Here is a 6,119-nt window from a genome sequence, read left to right as displayed (position 1 = left end):
TTATTGTACTGTCAACGATAACACAATTTCTGTGTTATTTTAATATATAGATAAGTGTTTAATTATGTCGATTATATAACACATTTTTTGTGTTATACTACACTTTAGTATAGCACATGTGTTATATTAGCTTAGAGAAACATAATCTTTTTTTACTTACACAAAACTTGGAATACAAATATGAAAGTTGAAGCCAAATAAGGTAACATAAATAGATTTTTATTAATTACTCAAATGTAATTACAATATTTAGTCTACTAGTCTAGGCTTTAAGAAATCATATTACAACATAATTTATGCCTAATTCAGCTCCTTTATCACTAAATACAAAACAAGAAATGTATACAAAAATTAGTGAAATACATTCTTCCATTCTAAAGGCCTCAACTACAAATGTTGTCAAGAATTGCTCCAAAGAAATCATCTCAATATACCTGCACATTGTAAAAAAAAAAGTCCTTTTATTATTAAGAACATAAGACTTAAGCTAGTTTCCACCTGTAAGCATATAAAGTTTAAATTAAATTTGTAATAACTCCAAAACTTGACGAAACAGCAGGGTATAGCAAGATGTACTACCATGCAAAACAACGACTGAAGCAACAAAACATGCAACTTAAAACAAGGCTTGTGAAATGTATCAAGATAACAAATATATCATTCTCAATGATCAAAAAGTATGTGAGAAAGAATTGATTCCAGAACTCTAAATTCTGTCAATATATCCCCAAAAAAATTAAAGAATAAAAACAGAATCACACTTTGACTTCTTATACAACAAAATCATAAAGAAAAACAATAAAATAAAAAATCAAACATGACAAGAATCGATGTTTTGAGGAGACAGTTTCTGGTATGTCTTAAATTTCTGTTTCCTGTTTGTGTTCTAAACTCTTGGCTTTAGTGTCAAGTTTATGATTTTTGAAAAAAGAAGGTCTATATATGAAATAGAAGAACTTAATCATACTTTATGCTTAATCATTCAACTTTAGTTGCAAACCAGAAGCAAAAGAAAATCTATTTCATTTTCTGCCATCTGTTTCTTGTATGCATAGCGTTATGTCCTATACTAATTTAGGCATATAAGGTCTAGTACTAAGCTCAAAATTACTCTCAATAACTTAATTAAACTAACTGATTTAACTAAATTATATATATATATAAGGTCTAGTGCTAAGATTAAAGTATGTGCTATACTTACTAATGGTGACTTTGTATTGTACAGGCATTATAGTCTCAGACCCCAAATGAAACTCTAAAAGCTCCAAGCCAGAGTATAAATAGTCAACTAGAAAAAATTGAAGAAAGACATTTTCCCAAGTTAACAGTTAGAAAAAGAATATTAATTACATACCAGCCAGTTATCCATTAAGCAAATGGTGACCATTTTGGGCCAGCAAGCTTGGTACTCCAATAGTAGAGACCCCCAGAAGTAGAAGCAGAATAGAAGCTAGATACTAAAAATCAAACACAAAATTTTGAGTTTACTAAACATTGTTTATAATTAGTCATCCAACATAAAAGTTGAAAATTGCAGCAGTGAAAGAAGCTATAAAAACAGAGGAAACAAAAGCACATGCATATCTAGAATTATCAAAGGAAGTACAACATCAGAAGCAAACCTAAATGTACCATCAGAAGCAAGAGAAATGGTAGATATAACAACATCAATAAAACTAGAAGCAGAATAGAACAAGTCTGGCTTTCCTTTTCTAGCTAATTACTGCAACAAGCTATGAATTCAATTGTTCACATGCTTAATAGCCACTCTATCAGTACTCTTGCAGTACCCTCAAAACCAAAGTGTAGGAAGTCATAAGACTAATAAAAAATCTAAAAAACAAAATCCACAAATTGAAAAATTGTACAGAAACCAAAAATAAAAAATCTTACTCAAGAAGTGATAATGAGAGGTTGGACTGTCCAAAAGAAGGTTGAATTATCTAAGTTTTATGATATTACTATGAAATGATTCTTAAAATATACATGGTTAAATTAACTAAAACTTATCATGGTTCTTATCATGCATTACTTTTATAGATAAAAAATATTTTTATTATATAAAATGCAGAGCACAATATACTGATTGGAATAAAAACCATGATAATATAAATGATTAGTGTCATTGCAGGCCTGTAGTGTAGTGCCAAAGAGATCCTCTAATATAAATAATATATGGTTCTTCTAGTATTATATATCTGTAGTGTAGTGCCAAAGAGATCCTTGGGAGTATATGACACACATCAAGACTAGGTCCACATCAAGTTAATATAATACATATTTGGTAAAAAAAAATATACACAAAGTACCCAATCTGCCTTGAATTTCTCATGATTGTTTAAAATACCTTTTTTAATCAAACATTCTCAAGTTAAAAATTGATATTGCTACTATAACCCACCAGATAATTGTTGCTAAAAAAAATTAGCATCTAATTCATTACATACCGAAAGAAATATCAAGTATGCAGCCAGAAAAAATGGGTGCATACAGGGTGGCATGCTTTACTAGACTATATGATCACAATTATCTTCTTCTGCATATCCATGGAATTTGAGATGGCCCAAATCAGCAATGCATATATACATACATGTAGCATTCATCTAATGAGGAAAAAAGATATAATTTCTAATATAAACAAGAAAAAAAAATCACAAAGAAAAGCAAAACAGAAAATTGAACGAAATGATACAAAACCCTAGTACCTTAACAGAGGAAACCTGATCAATATTCGCAAGTACATCAATGGAGCATTCAAAAAGTCTGTGCATCGAGTCCTGCTCAAGTTCTTCCGTCTACAACAACAATTATCTAGTTTTAGTTTTGTAGTGATAACTGGATGTATAAATTTATAGCCTGCTAGTACTAGGATAGATCACCAAATACCTTATAACCAACAAAAAGAGCATAAACAGCTCCAGGCAACAGCACAACCATGTGCTCATTTAAAATGGAAGACTCCTGCATGTAAACAAACCAGTTAATATAACAATGAAGTTAATATAAACCAGTCAATCTTAAGGTTTGTAACAACAAAATCTATCAGGATAAAAATCCAAATGTGTACCTTATTTAAAGAGGAAGAACGCTAGGAACTTCTGCCAATTCACTATCATAAAGAGACGAGAACCATTGATGAGTCAAGAAAATGTGTATAAAATGCAGCAGACTTGAAAATTTCATAAAAACAAAAACATATAATACATCAAGTAGTAGTCTTACGAAGCACCATTGCCTCCACCGTCACAAAGATTGACTCTTTTCCAATTGGATCAAAATTGTCTAATCTTACCAAACACACCATAAGTTATACTTACCTTGCTGGCCGTTAAAGCTTATTAAAAAGTACAAAAATTTAATGAGCTCGAAGAGAGGACCAAAATGAAAACTCAACTCAACTAACCCAAAAAATTTCTTGCAAGTATATTCTTCTTCATATAAATGCATAAAATTATGAATAATTTATTTTTTCCAGACTAAGAAAAGAAATTATTTAATTATGTAGAGTTCCTTTAATAAGAACTCCACTAATCCTATGTGTTGTTGTTACATACAAATACAATGCTAATCTACACTAGAAGCAAAATGGTGGTAAGGTTCAATTTTTGCACCTAATATCTGTTATTTTGTAGCTCAGTTGTCCTTGCAATTTCTTGCGTAGTTGGAAGAGGACAATCAGGACTGTGACTGAAAAAAACAAGAAAATGCATACCAAAACAGTGATAACGATTCCAAGAAAATGCATACGAAAACAGTGATAACGGTACCAAAAGAAGAAAAAAACAAGAACAACCAGTCTTTAAAATATTGACCTCTGATGTGTAGAACTATATTAAACTTGGCAAATCAAACTAAAGGCCTTACCTCAAGTAACCATTAGAGCTAGTATCAAGAATATTTGTATTTAAAGCCACATCAAATAAATTTGCCTTAACAGCTACTGCAGAAACATATCAAGGGCAACTGACCAAAAAAAAAAACAATGTAAAAGTCATCATAATCAGAAGCAAGGCTTCGGGCTAGAAAACAATTTAAAATGGTCTGGTGTGTTCCAGCAAACTGTCTAGGTGCTTTTTGTTTCAGGTGAGTGGCTCAAAGGCGAAGAAGACTCTTTGGCAGATTGTAGTAACAACTATCTGTTGAGTTATTTGACTAGAGAAGAATAAGAATATCTTTGAGGAAATGGAAAACAGGGTGGAGAAATTTGGCTTGATTTTTCATAGTGTTAATCCTGTTACTTTTTATTTCATTTCTATTTTTGAATGCATTCTTTTACTAGTTTGATTTGGAGCAAATGTGAATTCAAATTTTTGTTAGCTGAAATTAACAAAGTAGTGCAGTATTATAAATAACTAGCTTTAAAATAAAACAAAACAACATCCCAATCAAGATAACTAGCTTTCAATACTTATAAATATTAAGATTTTGAAGTTTTCGTTAGTCTCTAGCCAAATCAAAACTCATTCTAATAGCAAAACTTTCAATTAAAAGTGTACTTTCAATTATGAATTAACAATCATTTTTACTTATTTGTCTATATCATAGTTTTTATGTAATAACTATTTGGAATGGATTGGTTTCAAATTTTCATTTCTTATCATCATTTTCATTCTTTTTATTGTAGACTAACATGACTAACTGCAAGAATAATTTAATCAACAATTTACTCTAAAAATTACATATATTCCTAATTTTAAATATATAGTATATACCCAAGTAAAATACTTCATTGCAGATCATTAGCATGGTATACATATTCTTCAGTGATTAGGAATCTAGTCTTTTCATCACTATATATATATGGTATAAGTATAAATTAGGAGTTAATAAATATCAACACATAGTTTAATCAACAAAAAAATTACTTGCACTCTTTTTTCTTCTATTTTATTTCAATAGATAAACAATAATCTACTAGCAGAAATGATCAGCACAACATGAGTATTTATCATAAACCCAATAAAAAATAATAGCAAGTGACAAACTCACAATGAAAAGAAATCACTCCAAATCATGCAAATAAGAATCAAAGATTAATGAATCGAGTAAAACATACATCTAAGTCAAATTATACTGCTTTTTCTCCAATTTATATTTAATGTCTCGTTCTCTTTTTTACACAGGAAGCAAAATTAGATACAAACATGTAGGAAGAGAAAAAAGATACCAAGTTTGGTTAGGAAAACCCCATGGAAAATTTAAAGCCAGGAGTGGTCCAACAAGAAAACCCAAAACCTATTATCCCATATATATTAGGAAATCAAATCCTATTTTTTCCCCACCAAAAAAAGTCCAGAAAAAAGAAGAGAAACCCAAAACAACAAAATTTACAATAGTGCAGAAATGAATCTCAAGTGAAGCTTAATAACATATATGTTGTGTTGTACATATGTTGTACAAATAAAATGTGAAAACAAAGCCATAGAATCACTATATATATATATATACATCTTACAATCAAGTGACTTATCACCCCAAAACAACTAAGTCAATTTTCTTTTCTATTTTCAAGTAAAAGAAATTTGTACACATGTTGTTCTAATAAAATGTGAAAATTAATCAAGCAAAATACTTAAGAATTTATTTAGGATCCATAGATTAATGGTAGATAATATATACTACGGAAAAAATTTATTTAGGGATTTAAAAAAAATTAAAAAAAGAGAGATAGTGATTTGGGGATTTCGAAATACTCATTAACTAAACCAAATCAAAATTAAGAGAAGTGTGTGTTTCTGTTTTGGATTTTGAAATCATGAAATATACATATATAAATTGTAGACTAAAGATCCTAAAAAGAAAAAGCATCATTTCGAAAGCCATCTAAATTAGTTATTTGCAGCAGCATCAGAACCACTCAATATAATACCACCAACACAAGACATAATGATTATAAAAGAAAAACAAATACAATACCACCAACACTAGTTAATAATTAATACCTTGGCCAAGCTTAAACTTGAGAGGAATCCTCTATAATGGCTGGAATTGAACTTAGTCCCATCAAGCACAGTTCCAGTGTAATGAGGCGCTACACCAGTAGAAACCTAATAAAATTAGAAAAAATTACAATGCTACTAAATGCAATGCTACAGAGCACACACCACCAAAAAAAAAAT

At 29.7% G+C, this 6,119-nt stretch overlaps 1 long non-coding RNA gene across 1 annotated transcript; it reads right to left on the bottom strand.

Annotated features, from left to right (window-relative positions):
• Nucleotides 1-203: 203 nt before the first annotated feature.
• On the bottom strand, nt 204-1,884 carry LOC133802209 (uncharacterized). Its single transcript, XR_009877190.1, has 2 exons — nt 1,355-1,884; nt 204-434 (listed from the first exon to the last, which is right to left on the bottom strand). It is a non-coding gene; the product is annotated as an uncharacterized LOC133802209 (long non-coding RNA).
• Between the last annotated feature and the right edge of the window lie 4,235 nt (nt 1,885-6,119).

This window comes from Humulus lupulus, chromosome 9 (genome assembly GCF_963169125.1).
Source record: "Humulus lupulus chromosome 9, drHumLupu1.1, whole genome shotgun sequence".
Taxonomy (NCBI): domain Eukaryota; kingdom Viridiplantae; phylum Streptophyta; class Magnoliopsida; order Rosales; family Cannabaceae; genus Humulus; species Humulus lupulus.
The sequence above is the reverse complement of the archived record's forward strand: the minus strand, read 5'-3'. Positions and strand labels throughout refer to the sequence as shown.